The sequence below is a fragment of the Muntiacus reevesi genome, chromosome 19 (genome assembly GCF_963930625.1).
Source record: "Muntiacus reevesi chromosome 19, mMunRee1.1, whole genome shotgun sequence".
NCBI lineage: Eukaryota > Metazoa > Chordata > Mammalia > Artiodactyla > Cervidae > Muntiacus > Muntiacus reevesi.
The window spans coordinates 36,469,847-36,486,303 of NC_089267.1; the positions used below are offsets into that span (position 1 = coordinate 36,469,847).

At 43.3% G+C, this 16,457-nt stretch overlaps 1 protein-coding gene across 3 annotated transcripts in view; it reads left to right on the plus strand.

The window, feature by feature from the left end:
* The window catches only part of FYN (FYN proto-oncogene, Src family tyrosine kinase), a 215,427-nt gene that overhangs the window by 96,193 nt on the left and 102,777 nt on the right, over nt 1-16,457 (plus strand). The window lies entirely within an intron of this gene.

Consider the following 16,457-nt stretch of genomic DNA (forward strand, 5'->3'; position numbering starts at 1 on the left):
TCATTGCTGGTGTTATTAAACCGTGTGGGGTTTTCTAAGATATAATACGTCTAGATTTTAGGAAACCTTCCAGATGCGGGATGAAGAATGCCCTGGACCATTTAGCTTATGTTCTAAGCCACCCATGGAATATGTGAGTAATTAACTTGCAAACCAAAAGAAGTGAAAAATGTTTTTAGGTTTCCAGAGCAGAGCGATCCTTCTGATCTATTTGTTGAAATGAGAGAGAAACAAGCAGTTAGCTGCTTGGGGAATGGGACATGAAAGGGAATTAAGAATCCAGCATGCCTCGTCCCAGCCTGGGACCAGCAGAGCAGTGGTCTGAGACCAGGAACATTAAATTCAGCAGTCACCCAGAAGACCTTGCTAGCAGTAATCAAAAGGACAGGAGACATGGGTTAAAACTCAAGTTCTACACTTACCATTTGTTATATAACCTCACTGAGCCTCAAAACCCAAGTTCTACACTTAGCATTTGTTATATAACCTCACTGAGCCTCAGTCTCCTCATCTGTAAAATAAGGCATATACTACCTACCTCCTGCGGTTGTTGTGAGAATAAAGCAACCTGAGTAGTTCAGGGACGCTCAATAAAGCCATTTTTTAAAAATTTATTTTATTGAAATATATTTAATTTACTGTGTTGTGTTGATTTCTGCCATACAGCAAAGTGATTCATATATATATTCACATATATATACATTCATAAATTTTTTCGTGTATATATGCAATTCATGGAGTCGCAAAGAGTCAGACACGACTGAACGACTGAACTGAACTGATCATTCATATATATTTTCATGTGTATATATATACATATACACATTCATGTATATTTTCATGTATATATATATATATATACACACACACATTCTTTTTCATATTCTTTTCCATTATGGTTTATCACAGGATATTGAATTCAGTTCCTTTTGCTATACAGTAGGACCTTGTTGTTTATCTGTCCTATACATAGTAATTCAAACCTACTAATCCAATCTCCTGATCCCTCCCTCCCGCTTGGCAACCACAAGTCTATTCTCTATGTCTGTGAAAAGCAGTTATTCTGGATAACAGAATACCCTTGTTTGGAAACTGGATCTTTACCATTGAGGTCAAGCCAGCAAAAGGTATGAGTGTCTTACAGAAGAAGAGACGTTGAAGAGGGGCTAGTCACCCCCTGTTTGCTATCACAAGGGACGTCAAAGCTGGTCACCACAGTCCCTTCTCCAGCGTCCACTGCATAGCAAGCAGCAGGAAGCCTCAAGACATTTGTCTTCTTCTCCCACCCTGTCAACCCATTCTTAAACCAGCTTAGCTAATTTAACTCCCCTTCCTGCGGCCTTTGCAGCCAGGTGTGGTCACATTGTTTTAGCTTTGTTCAGTTTGAGAGCTGATGTTATTTTGAATCAAAATGATGAGAAGAGAAAGACAGGTCAGAAGGAGATGGTACCCTTGGTTTAGGTCCCAGTTACCATGTTGAGGCTCTCATTTCCAAACCTTTCTTTGGACTTTTTTGTCTATGCTTATTATTCAGGCTTCACAGAGGTTCAGTTACTGGACAGAATTGTTTTTAAACTGAAGTCCATATTTATTCACATTTCCTTAGTTTTTAAATTTTATTTATTTATTTATTTATTGAGGGATAATTACATAATTTTGTTGGTTCCTGCCAAACATCATCATGAAGGGCAGAAATTTTTGAGCCTTGACTAAAAAAATTTGGCTTTAGCGTGGGGCCCTTTAACGGAAGTTGGGGAGAATGAAACATGTCACTGAGATGAGCTCATGGTTAAGATTGGGTGTCCAATGGAAGCAACCTAGATGCCCATCAGCAGATGAATGGATAAGGAAGCTGTGGTACACCATGGAATATTACTCGGCCGTTAAAAAGAATTCATTTGAATCAGTTCTAATGAGATGGATGAAACTGGAGCCCATTATACAGAGTGAAGTAAGTCAGAAAGATAAAGAACATTACAGCATACTAACACATATATATGGGATTTAGAAAGATGGTAATGATAACCCAATATGCAAAACAGAAAAAGAGACACAGAAGTACAGAACAGACTTTTGAACTCTGTGGGAGAAGGTGAGGGTGGGATGTTTCAAAAGAACAGCATGTATATTATCTATGGTGAAACAGATCACCAGCCCGGGTGAGATGCATGAGACGAGTGCTCGGGCCTGGTGCATTGGGAGGACCCAGAGGAGTCGGGTGGAGAGGGAGGTGGGAGGGGGGATCGGGATGGGGAATACGTATAACTCTATGGCTGATTCATGTTAATGTATGACAAAACCCACTGAAATGTTGTGAAGTAATTGGCCTCCAACTAATAAAATAAAATAAAAAAACAAAACAAAACAAACAAACAAAACAAAACAAAAAAAAAGATTGGGTGTCCAGCGGTGACAACCCTCCAGTTTCAGGGCCTCAAACAGATGGACATGGCCTCAGCAGTTGTCTTGTCCAGTCTACCATTAACCAAAAAAAATAGAACTCTTCTCCAGAATTCTTGACAGAGGGGAGTTCACATTCTTTCAGAGGTGGAGTTTGCTACTGCACAGAGAAGCTTTCTCCAATTAAAAAGCAATTCAGGACACAGGAAAATTTAAAGGGGTGAGAAAACTGTGCTAGCTTTGACTGTACTGGTATTTATACAACTGTAGGCCTTTGTGAAAACTCACATGGCAATACAACAGAAAGGGTGAATTTTGCTATAGTTAACTAAACCTTAATTTTTTTAATGGGGAAAAGGACGAGCAACTTAGACAAATACTTGGACATTAGCTAAATTATTACAAAGAAAGAAAAAGGGAAGGAGGGGAGGAGGGAGGGAAGAAAAGCTATCTAGACCTTCTATTGATCTACAGTGTGTGCTGGAGGGAAGAGGACTTGGTCTTCTTCCTTCTTCTTTTCAGTGTCTGGACAGTACCTGGCCTGCAGAAGGCCTGTGCTGAGTATTTATTAAATCATCAAGTGCTCTGAGTCACTCTCTAAGCAGATGGAGACAAGCTCGCTTACTTCCCCACACACCGCCCACTGGATATTTGAAGATGCTCTCCTTCCTCATTCTTCTTCTCTGGGCTGGGTTTAAACTATCTTTCTTCTTTGACTCTTCATCTCCTGATGTGATTTTCCTTTCTCACCCTGCCCGGCGCCTCTCCTGATTTGCTCCCTACGAGTGGTCTGGGGCTAAAATCACAGCCTCTGAGGGGATCTGGATTCCAGAAGGAATACAGTGGGTCCCCACTTCTGTAGATGGTGCTAATACACAGCAAGCCTTATCCCCTTCCTTACTAAGGGCTTGGTAACTGGATCGTGAAGGATTTCTTACCAGTAGTTTTCTAAGAATGGAGCTCCTAAAAGTAGGGAGGCTAGTGGTCCATCCGAGAGATCAGGTGGCAGCAAACCCAGCCTCATCAGTGTCTTGACTGAAATGAAGCCAGGTCCTGCCCCTGGTTTGAGACAGCAGTGGTGCTGTTTATAAGTCTTTCTGGGCGGTACTGTATTACAGGTCTCACTTCTTCACCATGAGTCATAGCAAGTTAGAAATTCTGAAAATTAAACTTATAGGTACCTTGAAAAATCTAGACTTTTTTTTTTCCCCCAGCAATGCCAGGGGAAGATGTATAAATAGGTAAATAGAGAGCAGTAGTTCTCAACCAGGGTTGTTTTTGTCCTTGCAGAGGGCATTTAGCAATATGTGAAGACATTTTTTGTTGCCACAACGGGGGAGGGTGGGTGTGTACTATTGGCATCTAATGGATGGAAGCCAGAGATACTGCTAAAGACCCTAAAATGCACAGGACACCCCCCCCTCCATACACACACACACACACACACACACACACACACACACACACACACACACACACACACACACACACACACACACACACACACACAGAGAGAAATGATCCTGCCCAAGATGTTAGTAGTGCTGAGGCTGTGAAACCAATATGGAAATAATAATAATTGTTTAAAAATCAATGTCTAAGGTACTCATTATTTTGAAGGTTTAAATTTTTTTAATGTTTTGACAGTTAATTAAATGTAAAACATAAAGAAGTTTGTTCAAAGAATCACAAATCTGAAAGGGCTCCTAAGAGGCTATATCACCACGAACTCTGAGCCAGAAATGATCTAAATGAATTCAGACAGATGGGTGTCTGAAGACATATACTGAGGACTGTCAACTAAAGCTGAAAACGAGACTCACACAACTTGGTCCCGGCATTCACACAAAAGAGATTGGCTCATGTTTTAAATTTCAGCCCCAGCTTCTTCAGATATGTTTGTCTTCAGATGACCTCTGAGATGAGGCAGTATTTCAATCTGGGTTAGCCCATCCTTTTGAATCAAGGGTGTGATTCTGGTGTGATGAGAAATGTGCTTTGGGAGGAGAGAGATCTCATTACAGATGATTGAGATTGGGTATTTTGGTACTCAGGGCTGTTTATTTGCATCAATTTCCTAGTGACAGTACAATCTGGCTTAACTGGGAGTCGTCGTGAGCTTGTGTAGCCCGATATGGCTACATTTGCCGAAGCAGGGAGATTAAAGCAGCATATGTCAAGTTGTGATATAGGACAATCCACTTGAAAAGACTTTAATTATAGGGCCTATTTCGGGAGGGTAACTGTGCTTTTTGTGAGGTGTATTTTGGGATCCGCTAACCCAACTTCAAGGCCAGTAATATCTTCCCAGAAAGGGTGTGGTTATGTGCTCGTTGCCTAAATATTTTCTTACCAAAAGCTTTGGTATTTGGTACTTTCCTTCAACTTTACTCCCCTTCATTTTTCTTTTCCTGATAATCTTTTCCTCTTGCAAGAATGCTATGAAAATGCATTCTGGGAAGCTGGAGAAGAGAAGGATGAAAGATCTTATTTAGATGGCCAAGTCTGGAGATTTAGGGATGTTACATTATCAGTCTGCTGTTTTTAAGACAAATAGAATTTGGAGGAATGCCCCAAAAGTAATAGTAAGCAGAATCACGGGAGACTATAAAAACGACACGTTGGGGGAAAATATTTTACTGTATGTGTCTATAGCAGAACTACACAGTTACAACTACTTGTTTGCAGCACGCCTTTTCCAACCCATGGGTAATTCTTGTGGGCCATTTCAGTGTTCTTTGGATAATGACCGGGAGTGAGTTACCTGGTTTCACTTCTGTTCTTTGAGATTCTTGCCTTTTCCCAGCCCTGCCTCTGGTGCTTCGGGTGAATCCCTCTGTGTGTGTGTGTGTGTGTGTGTGTGTGTGTGTGTGTGTTGGGCAGGGGGGTGGGGAGGGTGGGCATTGTCTTGGTGAATCCCTCTGTGTGTGTGTGTGTGTGTGTGTGTGTGTTGGGCAGGGGGGTGGGGAGAGTGGGCATTGTCTTCCTGCCTAGTTCTTCAGGTGGCTCCCACACGCTAACCTATGTGAACCGCAGCCCCATTCTCCCCTTTATCAGTTCAGTTAGTTCAGTTGCTCAGTTGTGTCCAACTCTCTGCAACCCCATGAACCACAGCATGCCAGGCCTCCCTGTCCATCACCAACTCCCGGAGTCTACTCAAACTCAAGTCCATCGAGTCGGCGATACCATCCAGCCATCTCATCCTCTGTCATCCCCTTCTCCTCCTGCCCCCAATCCCTCTCAGCATCAGGGTCTTTTCCAATGAGTCAACTCTTCGCATCAGGTGCCCAAAGTATTGGAGTTTCAGCTTCAGCATCAGTCCTTGCAATGAAAACCCAGGACTGATCTCCTTTAGGATGGACTGGTTGGATCTCCTTGCAGTCCAAGGGACTCTCAAGAGTCTTCTTCAATACCACAAAAGTTCAAAAGCATCAATTCTTCGGCACTCAACTTTCTTCACAGTCCAGCTCTCATCAGGGCACATACAGATTGCATGTAGAAGCCTCTCAGATGCCCTTTGCCCTTTTGTGAGCATCACTGGAAGCTTTAAAGAACAGAGCAGTATGACATGTTGAAAGTCAGCCCTGTGCATGCTGGCCCTGCTCTGGTGTGCATTGAGAGCAGGTGCACCAAGGTTGAGCAGATGCATCAACCTTGTACTGTTGATCTTTGAAGTAATTCCCACGATCAGTTATCCTTTGCTCTCTAAGAGAAGTGTTGTTCTGTCTCCAGGTCAGTTTTGGCGCCTTTACTGTTGATCTTTGAAGTAATTCCCACGATCAGTTGTCCCTTGCTCTCTAAGAGAAGTGTTCTTCTGTCTCCAGGTCAGTTTTGGCGCCGTCCTAAACCAGCCTTTTTGAAGCTGCATTGAGGCTGCCCTCCTGCTTGTCTGCCCCAATAGCTCATGTACTTAGAATCCACTCTTGGAATTCACAGTGTTGTGTGGTTGTTACCTCCAGGAACACTTGTAAACCAGAATTTCCCACTTACGGAGGGAAAACATTTTCAGAATAAGTAGCTGACAAGTATTCTAGTACATGACTTGAGAGCTGACATTGTGTCATACATCTCACCTAGGATCCAGGTGATAGGACCCACCCACCCCCCAAGCCCTGCCCCTAATTGGCAGGCTGCCCACATGTGAATGCACGTGATGATACCATTTGCATAACTCAGTTAGGTTCATAAGAAGCTGCCACGCAGTTGCTCCTCCAAAACCACTTCTTAGGTGGTACAGCAGGTGCCATGCCCAGATAAAATCTGATGCTCAGAGACTATAGCCTTAGTCTCAGGCAGGGGGCATTTGGGAGTGCAGACATGTTTGTTGTCCTGCCCTCAAAGAGAAAGTAACTACTGGCATGTGGAGAGACAGGGGCGGGGCAGAGGTGGCGCATGTCCTGCCGTGAAGCCTGCCCAGTGAAGAATTGTCCCCGATGCAGCATGCCCTGCAGCCCTGCTGAGAGGCACTGCTCTGAGGTTGAGTGGCTGCTATACACCAGAGTGGGGCTCATACCCACTCTCTCAATCCAAGGTCTCTATGTCCCTCTCCATGTTAGAGGCATCACAGAATTCATTCCCACTTCTTTGGGAGCGCGCAGTGCAGTGAAATTGAACTCAGAATAGCTGTTCCTTGGATTGTGCCATTGCTGCCATAGCGCCAGACCTCCGCTGCAGCACCCTGCAGGGGAAGCAGCCTCTCTGGGACCTCAGTGGCCCAGCCGAGCAGCACCCTGTGGCTGGCATTCCTCTGTCTATGCCCAGCGCAGGTGGAGAGAGAGTATGTGTGTATTCTCTTTGGAAGAGATCAAAGAGGATGCTCCGCCCAAAGCCTTTGGTCTAGTCTTACTGGCTTACAAACCATCCACAGGGGCAATTAGGTTTCAGTGTTAGGAGTTTCTGATATGATAGCTTAGGCTTCCTATCTACCTGCTGCAATTCTACAGCCTGTTGGAGCTTTGTTTAAAATTTGGTTTTGATGTCAGTCAACAAAGAAGCCAAGACAGTGGCTACATCGGTTTGAATGAGCACACATGAAAGTTGATTAACGTGGTAAAAATAAAACCATGTTGAATGAAAAGGCACACAGTGAAGCTGACTTGAATATAAATGTTGAAGGGGTTATGTAAAGGGGAGGAAGTGATAGCATCTTATCTTTTTTTTTTTTTTTCTTCTTTCCTGGCTTTCCCCCACTTCTCTCTCTTACAGATTCTATCTCAATTTTTTATTTTGAAAATTTTCAAACGTACTGGCTTGGGAGAATGATAAATACCTGTACATCCTTTATTTAGATTCACACGTTAGTCTATATTTGCCATGTTTACCTTCTTTATCCCAATATATGTAATGTACATAATTATATGTAACATGTAATATATGATATATATTATATGTAGTATACGTTATATAAATTTTGCAAAACCATTTGAAAGTTGCAAACATCTTGACCCTTTGCCTCTGAATAGTTCACCATGTATCTCCTAAATATAAGGACTTTCTTCTACATAACCACAATACTATTAGCTAATAAGAAATAAAACAATAATTCCGTAATATTATCTAATACTCAGTCCATATTCAAACTTTCCCTGTTGTCCCCGGCTGGCTGTGCTATAGAGCGTCCTGCCTTCCGAGCTTGTCTGTTTCTTCACAGGGTTATTTAACTTGCTCCTCACTTCCTGAAAATTGTGAAGTCTAGAGGCTTGATGTTAGAGGCAGGTGAAACCTCTTTTGGCAAGAATTCTTCACAGGCAGTATTCCATCCTTGATGTTACATCACATCAGGAGGCAGATGATGTCAACTTGTCCATCATCCGCAGTGCTCAGTCTTATCTGATAGATTAGGTGGTAACCAGACCTCACCAACGTCCAGAAGCACTTAGAGTCAGTAAGGCATCTGTGGGCTGGTACCCAGGTCCTTTGTCAGCATCCTATCCCCCACCTAACTTTCATCCAGAGATTTGAGTATCAGTGAATAATCCTAGCTTGCATTGATTATCACACTGGGATGGTGCCTGATAGTTTTTATCCTTTGCTTTCACTTCGTCAGTTCTTTATAGTGAATGATCTGGGCCTTCATATATTTTTCAGTGATGACTTTTAAGCCACTTCCTTGGTAGTCAGCTCGATTTTGCTGTGATAATAGATTATCCCAAACACTTTCCTTTCTCGCCTTCAGCATAGGGAGTAAGTTGAGCCGAGCATGTACAGCGCACCAGGACCACACAGACTCCTTACCTGTAGAACTCCTTTCACTCTCTTCCCTCACAACAGCTCAGACTAGCAAGCAAAGTGACTTGTTCAGGGCCACCCAGCTCCCGCAGTGGAGCCGAGATCAAGCAGATGTGTCAGAGTTTCCCACTCATTCGTGTTCCCTCCGACTCCCAATCCTGGCTGTGTCTCCCACCCTACTGTTCTTGCCTTAGATGAGTGCCTGCCTGACTGGTGGGTCCATGAACAGGGAAGGTCAGTGAGGGAGGTGCTGGAGAAACACATGCCACCCTAAAAGGGCCAGGTGCTACTGGGTTTCTGACAGATGTGGCCCAGCACCACCAGAGATCTCCATCTGTGTGTTAACCATTCCAATTTTTTAATGTTGGCAACTAATTTATGTATTTTGATACTCTTTCAGCCAAGTCGTCAGTTTTCCCCACCAGCACGGCTGCTGGCTGAGACTGTCTTGACTCAGCCTGGCTTTGCTTAGAAATGGAATTCATGGTTTGTCTGTTTTTAACACCCTTTTTAAAACGGGTATTACTATTCTTGAGATGGGATGCTTTTTTGATTGGGGGGAGTGTTTGATTTTTGAAGAGGGAAAGTCGGTCTTCAGGGAAGTTTTCTTTAATTGATACATGATTATAAAACCTTCATTTTATAGGATTTTCTTTTTCACTGAATCAACACAGTTCATTATTGAGCTGCATGTTCACACAGATGGTTTCAGAGAGCTAGAACAGATATGGGGTGGGGATTGGGGAAGGGACAGGTGCTCCCTGATAGACCGGACCGCTAGCTGGCTTCCCTGGATCAGAACAGGAGAGATTGGGCTGTTCAGTTTCTGGGGATCAGCTCTCCACGTGCACACACACAGCAAGCCAGCAGCTCCTCAGACATAAACACAGACACGCTGAACAAAAATGGGATTTCTTAACTAGTAGGTTAATAGCACAATCATAGATGTGTCATTTGCAGCTTTGAAGGAAAGCAAATATACTTCCCTCTATAGAATTTTTTTTTCCCCAAAATGTTCTCCAAGTCCTTGCAGGGCAATGAAGTCTGTCTCTTTCACCCATCGGGTACTGCTTGTTCTCGTGTTTATTTAACTGTGTTAGGGAGTCACAGAAGAACCTGCAAACTCCTTCCTATGAGAAGAGCTGAAGCGGAACTGACAGATAAAGAGCAGCACCTCTCAGGGTGGGCCTCAGTTGTTGTAATGCTAATGAGGATAAAGACCTATTAGGTTAATTCTAATTGTTCCTGGCAGAATGACTCCTGAGTTGGGAGTGATGGGGATGATTGCAGGTAAAGACCTCCTCTGGTCTTAATTCCTCATGCAGGAGCGTATTCCTGCCCTCCCATTTTACCAGATTAATAACCTGAGGCACAGAGAGGTTGAGTCTTGTCCAGGTCAAGCCAAATAAGCCTGGGTCTTTTGTGATTGTGCCTCAGGTTTCCTAGCGCTAAAAATTTCAGTCAAGTAGTGCTTCACCCCTTGTATCATTTTGTTGTCAGCAATGTTTATTTCCATCCAAACCCTCCATAACCTAGCTTACCACCACCAATAATGTTTAACAAGTGAAGAAATGAAAGTCCAAATCAGTGTTGTTCAGACACAGAAGTAGAAGACAAGGAGCATGTGTAATTATAATTTTCCAGTAGCCATGTTGAAAGAAAGTAAAAGGAAACAGGTGGAATTAATTTTGATAGTGTACTTTAACCTAATAGATATCTAAAATATTAACATATCGCCATGTAATCAATGTTCAAAATCACTGGAATTTTTTGTAGCAAGTCTTTGAGATCTCACTGTATACTTGACACTTTAAACAGTACATCTCAATTTAGCCATATTTCAAGTATCCAGCATGGCTAGTGGCTCCCAGTATTGGGCAGCATGGCAGTGTGGTGGCCCACGGTCATACCTAGCTAGATTCTTTAATTTAAATCTCTTAAGAAAAACTTCAGCAGCTTTTTTATTCTCCCCCTAATCTGAGGCCACATATTTCTGTCCTCTTTGTGTCACTTTTTCCCCAGCTAACTCTAATTACAGGGGATGCTTGGTTTGCCCATAACCACAAGCTCAGCAGTTTTCCACCAGTCCTGGTGGCTGGTGAGACCAGCACACTCTGCCTTGTAAATGATAGTGTGAAGCATTCTTCCAAATTTCTCCACAGCAGTTTCCATGATTTCCTTTCTCTTAGGAATAGCTCAGTGGAATTTTGCAAAGCCAGGGAGATTTTTTTCAATGCATCCTTTCTTAAACACCCATTCTAATCAATTCTTAAAATACTTGCTGCCTAGTAGGCTGCCCACGACCTCAGCAGACCAAAAAAGCATTACACATTTTTTATCTGTTTTTATAGTGAGATACCTATGTTAATTCATGATGGCTTATTTTCTTTTTGAAGTAATCAAATATTTCCCCAATATACCAGTCCCATTTTGAGCATTATTTACAAAGAGACTGAGAGCATTATTTGCAATAAAGCATTAGTAAAAATCAGATTCCATTTTCACTCAATGTCAAGTCTCTGGCCACTGACCCCCATTACTTGAAGTATTAGCCTGTAATACATCCCAGAAACAGAAATGTCAGGAGAATGGTGACAGGCTCCTGGAGTTTGTTATGATGGACTTCCCCCAAATAGAAATCCTGATTTGTAAAAATTTAAATCATAATACAGGAGATCCAGGTTCAATCCCTGGGTCAGGAAGAACCACTGGAGAAGGGAATGGCTATCCACTCCAGTATTTCTTGCCTGGAGAATTCCATGGACAGGGGAGCCTAGCAGGCTGTATAGTCCATGGGGTCGCACAGAGTTGGACACGACTGAACAACTAACATTTTCCCTTTTTTATCTAGGAAAAAGATTGTCCCCTGTTCTTAATTAGAAGCCAGCCCTCCACATCTTCCAAAATTCTCAGTTAAGAATAGAGAAAATAATATGTTATCCTGTGGCCTGTCCACTAATTGAAGAATGGCCCCATAAAACCAGATAAGTACATTTCCCCTGATTTCCTGCATGCTGTCTTCTTTAGATTTTGGCTTGGTGTCCATCTCTCTTATTCACAGACCCCCTGAAATCTGTCATTTAAAACACTTCAGGTGTAAGGTTGCATTTAGAATCAGAACAATAAGTTGCAAGGGCTGTTTCTTCTCATTCGACTACTCTCCTGTAGCGATGCTCACTTTGACTACCAAATCACAGTCCTCTTGTTGCCTCTGATTTGAAAGTATTTTTATGTCTTTGAGTGCATATCTTATGTTCATTTCAGAATGTCATTTAGTAGCTGCATTTCTGCTAAATAACCAGAAATTATAGTTGACCCTAGCCAAGAAGCTGAGTACCTAGATTTTGCTTCCAAGTATGGTGCTGAGTAGAAATGTTTTCATTTCATCTTCAATATTAATAGTAGACTGAGAGTGATGGATGGGCCTGGATATGAGAAGAAGAAAGGAAATGTAAATTGCTGTGGCAGACCATCATCTACTGAAGGGATTCTTGATCTGGGGTTTTTATCAGAACCACCTGAGAAGCTGTTAAAAATCCTCGTGCCCAGGCCCTGCGGTCAGAGCCCCTGAAGACATGACCCTGGGAAGTGTATAAAGACCATCTGCTCTTCCTCAGTTGCATTTGTTGTGAAAATTAAGGGAGAATTTTACTATATGAAAATTATACCTCAGTGAATTTTGTTGTTCAGTCGCTCAGTCCTGTCCGAATCTTTGCGAGCTGATGGACTGCAGCACACCAGGCTTCCCTGTCCCTCACTATCTCCCAGAGCTTGCTCAAATTCATGTCCATTGAGCTGATGATGCCATCCAACCATCTCATCCTCTGTCACCCCTTTCTTCACCTACCCTCAATCTTTCCCGGCATTAGGGTCTTTTCCAATAAGTTGGCTCTTCACATCAGGTGGCCAAACTTACTGTCCTAAAATACATGCGTACATTGAAATTTTTGATACCCACCATGGAGAATATTTTGATCGTCACTTGCTCTGGGGTCTGAAGATAAAGCTCACAGTTGAAACAATCATTCATCCGCTCAGTCAACATTTAAAGGTCATTGCCAAGTGTCATTCCTGCCCTGGGGAAACAGAGACACAGCACATTTCCTGAAGCGTTTTGTGTTATGGATGAGATCAATAGCCAATATCTGGCATCACCAACTTGATTGACATGAGTTTAAGCAAGCTCAAGGAGTTGATGATAGACAGGGAACCCTGGCGTGCTGCAGTGCATGGGATCGCAAAGAATCAGACACAACTGAGCGACTGAACTGAATGTCCAACAATTACAATGCAGAGTAAAGTGTAATGAGTGTATCTGCAGAGCAAAAAGAGAGACGGAGAGCCCCAACAAACATATACACACATTCCCAGTCCTACCCCATTGCCTTCTTGAAGGTGGAAGGCGGTAGGCAGTATAGGAAGGATTCACAGAGAAGCCAGAGAACTTGAGTAAAGAAGTAAAGAATATTCTGCCTCTTTTGCAAAGGAATGGCTCTCAAAATTTGGTTCTAAAGTAAAACAACGTCTTTATGACATCATTTGTCTTTTAAGGTGATTCAGCAGCCTTTGATGTGATTCAGTTTGTTTATCCTGATCTATGTTGTCGCAGCTCAAGTCACATGGCAGACACACGGTGGACACAGTGGGTGTGCTGAGTTGAATTGATGCTTCCAGTAGTTTAGCCTTTCCTCTGGCAAACTGTTAAAACACAGTAGTATCCTAGGGAGGGCAATAATGCCAGTATATAATTTTCAAAATAGCACCCAAGTTACTTCTCCAAGTATTATTTCTAAAAGACTAAAAAAAAAAAAAAAAAAAAAAAAAGTTGCTCTTAAAGGAGAGCACATTAAGAATATGTGAGTAGTCCCTGCTGGTACATGTCATGGTGTGATTTTTATATTTTGGGAACATTCACTCTTTTTTCTAACCTAATTTTTACTCTCTCTCATTCTTAAATGTATCTGAGGTTTTGGAACCTTAATGTATCTGAGGAGCCTACTTACCCAGAGCAACTGTTCTCCCTGCACATTTTTGCAGCTTACATGCATGTGTGAAGCCTATGGGCAGGCTCCTCTGTCTGTGGAATTCTCCAGGCAAGGATACTGGAGTGGGTTGCCATGCCCTTCTCCAGGGGATCTTCCCTACCCAGGGGTTGAACTGGCATCTCTTATGTCTTCTGCATTGGCCAATGGCTTCTTTACCACTAGCGCCACCTGGAAAGTCCCTTTTGTAGCTTATGTCCCAGTTACCACCACTGATTACTTTGATGCTGCAGAGCTTAACAGGGAAATCTGTGACCTGACCTTCCACCCCTGGTATAACATGGAAGGACAAGATTCAGCTCACCTACTGATTTGCTCGGAAGGCAGTATTTCTAGAGATGCCGTGTGTGTTGGAATTTTTTGCTGTTAGTCTGCCTGTTTCCCAACCCTAAAAGCAGTGTGCACTCCAGCCCTGTTCCATTAGATAACCATTCTGGTTGGGAAGAAAGTAGATGATGCCACAGAAGCTGGGCCTGGGGTATAAAATGGCAGGATGGGATTTAAAATCATCTCGGCTTGTGATTAAATCTAATCGCTCCACTGCTGACCAGCTGTAGAGTCTTGGGCAAGTCACTCCACCTCTGAGAACCTCAATTTCTCATTTCCAAAATGGCAGTTAAAGCTGAAAGCAGATAAGAAGCATGATGCTAACACGATGCCTGGCGCCAGTACTTGCTTACTCTCTGTCAGGTCTGTTTAGTTCCCCTTGTTAACATGCATATCAGTTTGATCATTTTCTTGCTTAAAAACTTTTCAAGACTCACCTTACCCTCTGCTGAAGACCTCAACACTTCAGCCTGGCATTCATGGCCTTTTACCATCTGTCTGTCCCACCCTTCTACCACATCTCTTCGTCTCATAGCAAAACCAAACCACCTCTGTGCCCTCACTGGGTCTCAGGCACTCACTATCTTCTTGGAGTGCCCTCTGCCCACCTCTTAAATCTAAATCCAATCTAAATCCAATGCTAAATCCAAGCTCATCGTTTTTTTTTTTAATTGAAGTGTAGTTGATTTACTGAATGTTGTGCCGTCTCTGCTGTACAGTGGAGTGACTCAGTTATACACATATGTATATTCTTTTTTTAATATTCCTTTCCATTACGGTTTTATCCCAGGATACTGAGTATAGTTCCCTGTGCCATACAGTGGAACCTTGTAGTGTATCCATTCTAAATGTAATAATAGTTTTGCACCTATGCAAGGCTCATCTTAAAGGCCACTTCCTCCTAGTCCCTCAGACTGGAAAATTCACCTCCTTGTCCAACCTTGCCTTTCTCATCAGAGAGTTTTTTCCTCCGGTGAGCCTTCTCTTCTTTTTCACAAGGCCTACAGATGGCCATCTTCTCTGTGCACACGCATCCCTCACGTGTCTTCCTCTTACAAGGACACCAGTTCCACTGGACTAGGGCCCTAGCTTTAGGACCTCATTTAACCTTCCTGAAAAGACCCTGATGCTGGGAAAGATTGAAGGCAGTAAGGGAAAGGGGAGACAGGGCACGCGATGGTTGCATGGCATCGTCGACTCAATGGGCATGCGTTTGAACAAACTCTGGGGGATTTGAAGGACAGGGAAGCCTGGCGTGCTGCAGTCCCCGGCGTCCCAAAGAGTCAGACCCAACTGAGGAGCTGAACAGCAACAGCTTCGGTATAGCTCTATCTCCAAGTCCAGACGTGTTGGGGATTAGGACCTCAGCATATGAATTTTGAGGGGACAGGATTCAGTTAGTTACACATGGGTATAAAAGCCCAGCTGGATACTCTGAGGGAGTGTGTGTGGGAGTGTGTAATTTCCCTCTGCTACTGGCGTTCTTCTCTCCCCTCATTGCGGAGGACCACAGAGAGGCAGCCACGGCGTTGTTCCCCTGGGTCTCTAGCCTTGGCCAGCTGCTCCCCCGCCATCTCGCCCCACAAAGAGCCCGCTTCCGCCCCCACTGAGGGCTCCTGGAGACCTGCACCGCCTCACATAGCAGTCCCTCACAGTCCCCTCAGCCAGCCAAGGAGAACAAGAGAGAATGAGCCCCAGCAGGAAAGGGAAGGAATTAAGGGACCGAAACACAAGGGTGACTCTTTTGTCTTAAAGGAAAGAAGTGAAGCCTTTCCTTTCACTTCTCTGTTAAACATTGTTCATGGGCTTTTTTTTCCTCCACGTTTCTCAGGTCTGAAAATCACTGAGGCACCCCTCAGCTCTACAAGTTTAGACAGTTGATAAGCGATGTGAGAGACTGCAGTCTAATTGGGTCCTTCATTAACCCACCCCTGACTTACAGAGGGAGGTGATTTGGTTACAAACCGTTTTTACTCTGCTAAATCAGGGGTTCCACGTGCTGTCATCTGCTTGCAAATTAGCTGGAGGCACAAGCTTTGCATTATGCAAAGTATTTATTCTTGCAGTTAATATGCTGGAAAGTGTGGTTTCACACTTTTCTTCTGATACAAAGGTTCTCACCCAGTAGTGAACCAGTCACCTGGGGAGCGTGTACAAAGTGCCAAGTCCATCCTTCCTCCTCCCCACCCCCACCCCATGAGAGTGTAAGTGTGAGAAGGAGAGGACGGGGCCTCCCTAACCCTACCCTGGAAACCCCAGAGTCATTGCTTCTTACTTTATTACTTCCTCAGAGATTTCTTACTAATTTTTTTCAAATATAGGATTCTTTTTTTAATTCTTGACAAAACCCAGGAACTAGTTTGTTTTTTATTGTTTTAGGATGTAAAGCTTCAACTTTATAGAATGTAGACTGTGTCACATAATGGACCCCCATGATCACCCAGCTCCAGGGATTATCCA